Source organism: Palaemon carinicauda, chromosome 12 (genome assembly GCF_036898095.1).
Source record: "Palaemon carinicauda isolate YSFRI2023 chromosome 12, ASM3689809v2, whole genome shotgun sequence".
NCBI classification, from domain to species: Eukaryota; Metazoa; Arthropoda; class Malacostraca; order Decapoda; family Palaemonidae; genus Palaemon; species Palaemon carinicauda.
Window position 1 is genome coordinate 66,323,718 of NC_090736.1, and position 10,372 is coordinate 66,334,089.

The window sequence follows — 10,372 nt, forward strand, 5'->3', positions numbered from 1 at the left end:
GTAAATGTAAATTTAAAAAAAAAAAAAAGCCCCATTTCATATAAAATAGATTACAAATATGTTATTTTTATTAGTAAAATAAATTTTTGAATATACTTACCCGATAATCATGTAGCTGTCAACTCCGTTGCCCGACAGAATTCTATGGAGGGATACGCCAGCTATCACAATACTAGAAGGGGGTGTACTTACCAGCGCCACCTGTGGCCAGGTACTCAAGTACTTCTTGTTGACACCTCCTCAATTATTCCTCGGTCCACTGGTTCTCTATGGGGAGGAAGGGAGGGTCGATTAAATCATGATTATCGGGTAAGTATATTCAAAAATTTATTTTACTAATAAAAATAACATTTTTCAATATTAAACTTACCCGATAATCATGTAGCTGATTCACACCCAGGGGGGTGGGTGAAAACCAGTGTACAAGATTAAAGGATAGCTAAGTATCCCATATTTCATATAACAGTTATCTCAAATAACAATGAAATAATAAGTACCTGGTAAGGAAGTCGAATTGAACCGTTACTCTGCCTCTTTTTTAAGTTCGTCTTCCTTACTGAGCGCAGCGTTCCTCTTGGAGGCTGAATCAACCCAAAGGTGCCAAAGTATATGGGGTTGCAACCCCTACTAAAGGACCTCTACAAAACCTCTAACCCAGGCGCTTCTCAAGAATGAATAGACCACCCGCCAAATCAAAAGGATGCGGAAGGCTTCTTAGCCTACCGTAACAACCATAAAAACAACAATAAAAGCATTCAAGAGAAAGGTTAAAAAAGGTTATGGGATTAAGGGAATGTAGTGGCTGAGCCCTCACCTACTACTGCACTCGCTGCTACGAATGGTCCCAGGGTGTAGCAGTTCTCGTAAAGAGACTGGACATCTTTAAGATAAAATGATGCAAACACTGACTTGCTCCTCCAATAGGTTGCATCCATTATGCTCTGCAGAGAACGGTTTTTATTAAAGGCCATCGAAGTAGCTACGGCTCTTACTTCGTGGGTCCTTACCTTCAGCAATGCAAGGTCTTCCTCCTTTAAGTGAGAGTGGGCTTCTCTAATCAGAAGCCTTATATAATACGAAACCCCATTCTTGGACATGGGCCTCGAAGGTTTCTTGATGGCACACCATAAGGCTTCTGACTGTCCTCGAATAGGTTTAGACCTCTTAAGATAATACAGTATTTGAGAGCTCTGACAGGGCAAAGAACTCTCTCTAGTTCGTTACCTACCATGTTGGAGAGGCTAGGTATTTCAAACGATCTAGGCCAAGGACGTGAAGGAAGTTCGTTCTTTGCTAGGAATCCGAGCTGAAAAGAACATGTTGCAGATTCGGTCGTGAAACCAATGTTCTTGCTGAAGGCATGAACCTCACTGACTCTCTTAGCTGTTGCAAGGCAGACGAGAAAAAGAGTCTTGAGGGTAAGGTCCTTGAAGGAAGCTGACTGGAGAGGTTCGAACCTAGGTGACATAAGGAACCTTAAGACTACGTCTAGGTTCCAGCCTGGAGTGGATAGACGACGTTCTTTAGACGTCTCAAAAGACTTAAGAATGTCTTGAAGGTCCTTGTTGGAAGAAAGGTCCAAACCTCTGTGGCGGAGAACTGAAGCCAACATACTCCTATACCCTTTAATCGTAGGGGCTGAAAGGGATCTCTCATTCCTAAGATGTAGAAGGAAGTCAGCTATTTGGGTCACAGAGGTATTGGTAGAGGATATTGAATTGGCTCTACACCAGCTTCGGAAGACCTCCCACTTAGACTGGTAGACTCTACGAGTGGAAACCCTTCTTGCTCTGGCAATCGCACTGGCTGCCTCCTTCGAAAAGCCTCTAGCTCTAGCGAATCTTTCGACAGTCTGAAGGCAGTCAGCCGAAGAGCGTGGAGGTTTGGGTGCAACCTGTCTACGTGAGGTTGACGTAGAAGGTCCACTCTTAGAGGTAGAGTCCTGGGGATGTCGACTAGCCATTGAAGTACCTCTGTGAACCATTCTCTTGCAGGCCAAAGGGGAGCAACCAGCGTCAGCCGTGTCCCTTCGTGCGAGATGAATTTCTGCAGAACTTTGTTTATTATCTTGAACGGTGGGAATGCGTACAGGTCGAGATGGGACCAGTTCAGTAGAAAAGCATCCACATGAACTGCTGCAGGGTCTGGAACAGGGGAACAGTACAGCGGAAGTCTCTTGGTTATGGAGGTGGCAAACAGATCTATGGTAGGTTGACCCCACAAGGTCCAAAGTCTGTTGCACACACTCTTGTGGAGGGTCCATTCCGTGGGAATGACCTGATTCCTTCTGCTTAGGCGATCTGCTGAGACGTTCATATCGCCCTGAATGAACCTCGTGACCAGAGTGAGGTTTAGACCTCTTGACCAAATGAGGAGGTCCCTTGCGATCTCGTATAGGCTCCTCGAATGGGTCCCTCCTTGCTTGGAGATGTAAGCCAAGGCTGTGGTATTGTCTGAGTTCACCTCCACCACTTTGCCTAGCAGGAGGGACTTGAAGTTCAACAGGGCTAAATGAACTGCTAGTAGCTCCTTGCAGTTGATGTGGAGTAATCCCTGTTCCTCGTTCCACGTTCCCGAGCATTCCCGTCCGTTCAAGGTCGCACCCCAGCCCGAGTCCGATGCATCTGAGAAGAGATGAAGATTGGGGGTCTGAATAGCCAAAGATAGACCCTCCCTGAGAAGGAGGTTGTGCTTCCACCACAGGAGAGTGGTCTTCATCTCTTGGGTGATTGGGATAGAGACTGCTTCGAGAGTCGAACCCTTGTCCCAATGAGCTGCAAGATGGAATTGAAGAGGGCGGAGGTGGAGTCTCCCTAGCTCGACGAACAGGGCCAGTGATGAAAGGGTCCCTGTGAGACTCATCCACTGTCTCACCGAGCAACTGCTCCTCTTCAGCATGCTCATGATGCACTCTAGGGCTTGGCTTATCCTGGGGGCCGATGGAAAAGCCCGAAAATCCTGACTCCGAATCTCCATTCCCAGGTACACAATGGATTGGGAGGGAATGAGTTGAGACTTTACTATGTTGACTAATAGACCCAGTTCTCTGATTAAGTCCAAAGTCCAGTTGAGATTCTCCAGACAGCGACGACTCGTGGAGGCTCTCAACAGCCAGTCGTCTAAGTAGAGGGAGGCTCTGATGTCCGATAAGTGTAGGAATTTTGCTATATTCCTCATCAGATGAGTAAAGACCATAGGAGCTGTGCTTAGGCCAAAACACAGGGCTTGGAATTGGTAGACAACCTTTCCAAAAACGAATCTCAGGAAAGGTTGGGAGTCTGGATGAATAGGAACGTGAAAGTAGGCATCTTTCAAGTCCAACGAGACCATCCAGTCCTCCTGCCTGACCGCTGCTAAGACCGACTTTGTCGTCTCCCTCGTGAACGTCTGCTTGGTGACATACGCGTTGAGCGCGCTGACGTCCAGCACCGGTCTCCAACCTCCTGTCTTCTTGGCCACAAGAAAGAGACGGTTGTAGAAGCCCGGGGATTGATGGTCCCGGACTATAACCACTGCCTTCTTCTGCACAAGTAGCGACACCTCCTGGTGCAATGCTAGCCTCTTGTCCTCTTCTTTGTAGTTGGGAGAGAGGTTGATGGGCGATGTGGTCAGAGGTGGTTTGAGGCAGAATGGAATCCTGTAACCGTTCCTCAGCCAACTGACAGACTGGGCGTCTGCACCTCTCTTCTCCCAGGCTCGCCAGAAGATCTTGAGTCTGGCTCCTACTGCTGTCTGGAGATGCGGAGAGTCAGTTTTTTCCTTTAGATGTCTTGGAGCCTTTCCTAGACTTGCTCCTGTAAGAGTCTGGACGGGAGCTTCCTCGGCTGGGGGCTCTACCACGAAAGGGCGGTATGAACCTCGTAGCAGGGGTATCAGCCACTGGAGAGCGATAAGTCTTGGGGACTGAGGTAGCAACCTTAGACTTACGAGCCGATGAGGCTACAAGATCGTGTGTGTCCTTTTGTATCAGGGCAGCAGACAAGTCCTTAACCAGCTCTTCGGGGAAGAGGAACTTCGAGAGCGGAGCAAAAAGGAGTTGTGACCTTTGGCAAGGTGTAATGCTGGAGGAAAGGAAGGTACACAGCTGTTCCCTTTTCTTCAAAACCCCTGATACAAACATCGACGCAAGCTCACCAGATCCATCCCTAATGGCCTTATCCATGCAGGACATTAATAGCATGGCAGAATCCTTGTCCGCAGGAGAGGTCTTCTTGCTGAGGGCCCCCAGGCACCAGTCTAGAAAGTTGAACATCTCAAATGCTCTAAACACTCCTTTCAGTAAGTGATCAAGGTCTGAGAACGTCCAGCAAACCTTAGAGCGCCTCATTGCAGTTCTCCGAGGCGAGTCTACCAGACTTGAGAAGTCAGCCTGGGCAGAGGCAGGTACTCCCAAGCCTGGTGCTTCTCCTGTGGCATACCAAACGCTCGCTTTCGAAGTGAGCTTAGTCGGCGGGAACATGAAAGAAGTTTTGCCAAGGTGTTGCTTAGTCTGCAGCCACTCCCCTAAGATCCTTAACGCTCTCTTAGAGGACCTTGCTAGGACTAGCTTAGTATAGGTGGACTTAGCTTGTTGTATGCCCAGCGAAAACTCAGATGGCGGAGAGCGGGGAATAGCAGAGACAAAGTGGTCTGGGTAAACCTCCCTAAGCAGAGCCAAGACCTTACGAAAGTCAATAGACTGTGGAGAAGGCTTGGATTCATCCACGTCTGACGAGGGATCCAGGTGTGCCTCCTCATCATCAGACACCTCATCACCAGAGTGTAGCGAAGAGATCGGACAAGAATGCTGAACAGCAGAGTCAGAACGAGTAGGAACAATATTAGTGGTTTCCTCTTCAAGTAACTGTTGAGGGAGAACCTGAGGCTCAGACTGCAAAGGCTGAATAAAAGACGAAGCAGAAGGAAGGCGCATGGGTGGAGGAGGCTGACTCCTAGCATGAGTGGTTGAACCCAAGGGTTGCGCTTGCTGAGCGGTTGGCGGAAGCGGAGTAGCAAGTTCCTGTTCCTGTGGTGTGAGTGGAGCGTGATGAGGTTGAGGCTGCGCAGAACAAGGTAAATGTCTCGCAAGCTGAGGCTCCTGAGGCGCAAGGCCAAGGTGTAGTGGTGCTTGCCTTGTGGAGGGTTGAGCTCGCTGCAGCGAGAGCTGAGGAGACTGACTCATGGACGGGAGAGGTTGTTGTACCTCAACCGAGTGTTGCACCACTGGTGGAGCAGCAAGGGGAGGCGGAGGAAGAGAGGTATAATCCTCCTGATCCCATAGTAAAGGTTGCCTTAAAGAAGGCGGAGGCTGAACACCACTGGGAACAGCAAACTCAGAACGTGGCTCAACATCGTACGCCTGGCAGATGGTACTGCGATCAGGCGGAGCAAGCGCAGGCGGAGCGAGCGCAGGCGGAGCGAGAGCAGGCGGAGGGAGTGTAGGCGGAGGCGGAGGCGCAACACTCTCAGCCCGACACTCACGCATCAAGTCCGAAAGCTGAGCTTGCATGGACTGAAGTAGAGTCCACTTGGGGTCGGCAGAAACTACAGTAGGCTGAGGTAAAGCCTTAACAGTCGAGCTCTGTTGTGGCAGAACCTTACTCCTCTTGGGCGGAGTGCAGTCGACAGATGACTGCGGCGAGTCAGAGCTGAGCCAATGACTGCAACCTGGCTGAGCACTCGCGGACTGGACTCTGCGTTTAAGCGGTCTCGAGACCTGAGACCAACGTTTCTTCCGTGACAGTTGATCAGCGGACGAGAAAAAGACGGGCTCAATCGTCTGCAGGTGGGAGTGACGGTCTTTGGAAGACACGCCCGCAACCACCGAGGATACTTCTGTGCGCCTAACAAGGCCTGCCGAACCCTTATGCCCTTCGACATTGCTTCTCCCCTGGGCTTGGGAGCTTGCAAGAGGTCCCGGACTGGGAGGACGACTGGCTCGCACAGAAGTATCCTCACGCACCACACTGGCACTGACACTAGCACTTGGCACTGCACTGACACTAGCACTCGTCACAGCACTGGCACTAATTCCACCCACTGCACTCTTGACCTTAAGTTCCTTGACTTCGGCCATCAGAGACTTATGATCACTTACCACTGACTCTACTTTATCGCCTAAGGCCTGAATAGCACGCAAAACAACAGACATATCAGGCGGAGGGCAAACAGTAGGTTCGGGGGTAGCCACTACAGGGGTAGGAAAAGGTAGGGGATCATGAGGTGAGGAAAACAGTGAAGAGTGAGAACTCCTCCTCCTAACTCTACCTCTCTCTAACTTAGTTGAATATTTCAAAAGACGGACAAATTCCAGTTCCGAAAGTCCGGCGCATTCCTCACATCGATTTTCTAACTGACAGGGCCTGTCCCTACAGTCAGAACAAGCGGTGTGAGGATCTACCGAGGCCTTCGGAATACGCCTATTGCAAGACCTACATCGTCTATGGGAGGGGGCTTGCGAAATGTCAGACATCTTGAATCCAAAGAGTTAGCCAAAAGGGGGTTCCAAAATCAAGCAAAAGATCGTTAACCGTTAATCAGGACTATATAAAAGCTATCTAGCTAATATAAGAAGGTTTCCAGTAAAGCGACAGCCGAAATCTGAGAGAATACTTCACCAATTAGCCGTGAAAATACTCGAAGATCATAAGCGTATCCCAGAACGTCTTGCCGGAAGCACGACAGAGGAATAATTGAGGAGGTGTCAACAAGAAGTACTTGAGTACCTGGCCACAGGTGGCGCTGGTAAGTACACCCCCTTCTAGTATTGTGATAGCTGGCGTATCCCTCCATAGAATTCTGTCGGGCAACGGAGTTGACAGCTACATGATTATCGGGTAAGTTTAATATTGAAAAATTTTACTTTATCATATTACAGTAGTCTGTATAATGCTGTAAAGTTCAGTACAGTATGTTGTTGTTATAGTCGTGGCGATGAAATTCTCACGAAACAAAAACACGCCATTTGATTACAACAGCTGATTCATTCTCTCTCTCTCTCTCTCTCTCTCTCTCTCTCTCTCTCTCTCTTCGTGTTATACAATACTTACATTTAGATGAAGAAACTAAAATTAGTTTTCTTAGTGTCAATTAAATACGAAACGAAAAAATTATGCCGAGTCTACATCCATTTCAATCATAGCTAAAAATACGGCATCCGATTTCATCAGCAAACCACTATTTTTTGGGAAACATCATCTTACTCTAGAAAATTGCTACTCTTTAAATAGTTGATTGCACATCAAGAAAGCGTGTACTTTTGTTTTTAAATTTCGGGTGTGTTTTAAAAATCGAGCATTGTTGACTTCTTTTTGTTTTACTTTTGGCTGTGATTAGATCAGCTGACATCTAGCTGCCGCTCGAGAGTGTACGAATACACTAACAAAGTATCGTTTATACAATTTCTTAACTTATTCAAACCATCTACAGTATACAGTTGATATTACATAAGCACCAATGTGTTATAACCTATCAAATTTTTTTGTTTATTACATTTAAACCCCCTTCTATCTCTCTCTCTCTCTCTCTCTCTCTCTCTCTCTACCTCTACCTCTCTCTCTCTACCTCTACCTCTCTCTCTCTACCTCTACCTCTCTCTCTCTCTCTACCTCTCTCTCTCTCTCTCTCTCTCTCTCTCTCTCTCTACCTCTCTCTCTCTCTCTCTCTCTACCTCTCTCTCTCTCTGTGGGCTACTTTTCACTACCTCCCATTCCTTACCTCTATCTCTCTAACAAATGATATCTTTGTTGCTCCTCAAAATTTCATTTGTATTGAAAATCAATCATGATTCAATTTTCCTTACTTTCTCCAATCTCGCACCATCGGTCACATCGCGGTATTTTCGAAATTTCCGGAAAATCCGCGATATATGTATATACATGGGTTATGAAAAAAATCCGCGAAGTGGTGAATCCGCGATGGTCGAACCGCGAAGTAGCGAGGGCTCACTGTAATGTCTAACTTGGAATACGACAGTGTAAGGGGGGTCGTTGGCCCTCCCGTTAGGTAAGTAAATAAGGACATGGCTTTCAGGTTAGGTGAGTTGATGTACATTTTCAATCACTGCGTGAGGAACTGGCCACTGATATACAAAGGCTCCTAATGTTTTATTGGAGCCTTTGTAGGGTGACGGCCAGATCCCGTAGAAAACGGGAATATTCTGAACTGTGGCCGTCGTTCTAAAAACGATTTTGGCGGGAGAAGCTAACTTAAAAAACCCACCTACCTATGCTAAAAGTCATATCCTTACCCAGGGGGCTTCGCCCCCCCGGACCCCCCCCCCCCCTTACACAACAGTTTCCTTACCTACGAGTACGATGGGAGAAGCCAACTTAAAAAACCCACCTAACCTATGCTAAAAGCCGGTCCTTACCCAGGGGGGCTGCGCCCCCCCGACCCCCCCCCCCCCCTTACACAACATATTTAAGGTTCGTTGACCATTTCCAAACGTTTTTATTCTATACAAGATAACAGTCGGAGCAATAATAAGCAAATTAGGACGCTTGGCCGTAGCGCTACAAACTACCCGTTTTATTGAAATATACTGATTAAAATAATTTTGGAAAATTGTGTTAATGTAAAATTACCCACATTCTAATTATTGACTCTGTCCGTCCCAAGTAATTGGAAAAGCTCTCATAATTGACCTATTACTGTATGCTTACCTACAATATTCGGTGATGGCTTCCACGGCACAAGTCCATAATGATTTGGACACAGGCAGAAGAGGAATGAGGTTCATAGGTTGTGACAGAGACTGTGTACTGCCGCTTGTGCTATTGCTTCTGGTTTTACAGAAAGAGTCCATTTCTAGCTTTACCCCGGATGAAGCCACCAGGGTATGGTCCATAACAAACACCGTTTTATGACTTGTAGGAAAAGCCATTATGAAAAGACTGAAAATGTACAAAAGACTGTTAAGCTCGAAGTTATTGGCCAATCAAGAAGACTGAAATCTTTCTACCCGGAGATAGCTACCCGAGGATAGCGTTATGTTGGGCTAGCAGTAAATAACTCTCTCGATTAGTAAGGCCAGGTATAATAACAGACGATGCTATAGTAGAGGACCCTGGTGAGGAAATGAGGAAATAATAAAAAAAAAAAAAACACATGAAGTAATGAACATTTAAAATAAAATACTTTAAAACATTAACATTAAAACAGAAAAGAGGAAAATTTCCCTGTTTTACGAAAATAGGAAGAAAACTTCGAAATCAACAGGGCAATTTTACTCTGTTTCGCATTTATGAAAAGCACAATACATAAGAAAAGAAAAATGAGAGAAGCTATAAAATCTCTAACAAATAGTAGAAAAGTTGGTTCTATTAATGACAGTACTAATACTCTGGTGTATATATAGACCTAACCACTGAAAGTCATACTTATAGGCCTACTTACTTATACTTGGTATACTGAAAGTCATAATGACAGATGGAGGAAAATTTCCGTTGTTTTGGGAAATTTTGAGTTCAAAAAGGTAAAAAGGAAAATAAAATACTAAAATCAAGTGGGAAATTTTATTCGAAGGTTCCATATGAAAGAGCCCCTGTCCAGCAAGAAGGGCTGGGCAATCTCACAAGCAAGCTAGCAAGATGGTAAAATAAAATTGGGAGAAGACACAAAATCTATGACAAGTAGCAAAAAAGATTGTTTCTGTTTCTGAGGGCACGAATTCTGAACAGATGGCAGTGGGAATAGATCGAGAGTTTAACTGTTACGTTGTTGCAGCTTAACTATCCCTCCCGGCAAACTGAGGATTGACGAAACTTTTAATCCGACCCAAAGAATTCCTATTATACAATAGGTTGAAAACAACTGAATAAGTCTTCATGTTAAAGATAATATTACTATTTACTTGGAATTTTCTCCTCAAATAAGAATTAAACTTATGTTATCGGTATGCATTCAATACATTATGTACTTCTGTTTTTCATAACTTTATATATGGTATTCTCTAAATTATCCATCCTTGTTCAATATCTACTATTATTTTTCTTGCTTCACACTAATGTATAAAAATATTTTGTTTTCAAAGACATATAAACAGTTTTTCTTTTAGTAAACTCGTAATTTTCTCTTCACAAATATTTGTTTTGTATCTAGATTTCTATTATGCTTTAGGCCTACTGTATTCCTATTGATGAATGTAACTCAAGTTCAGAAGATAGCCATGAACTAATGGCTGACTAAAACTGTAGTTAGTAAAATAAATGTAAAGTAAAACCATGAAAAAATAGTTTCATTTTTACCCCCTGATGAGTTAATGTCGTGAGGTGATAGAAGCCATATGTTCAATTGATATATATATATATATATATATATATATATATATATATATATATATATATATATATATATATATATATATATATATGTGTGTGTGTGTGTGTGTGTG

At 45.1% G+C, this 10,372-nt stretch overlaps 1 protein-coding gene across 1 annotated transcript in view; it reads left to right on the forward strand.

Moving 5' to 3' along the window:
• Nucleotides 1-10,372, forward strand: part of LOC137651253 (uncharacterized) — a 125,257-nt gene that overhangs the window by 41,908 nt on the left and 72,977 nt on the right. The window lies entirely within an intron of this gene.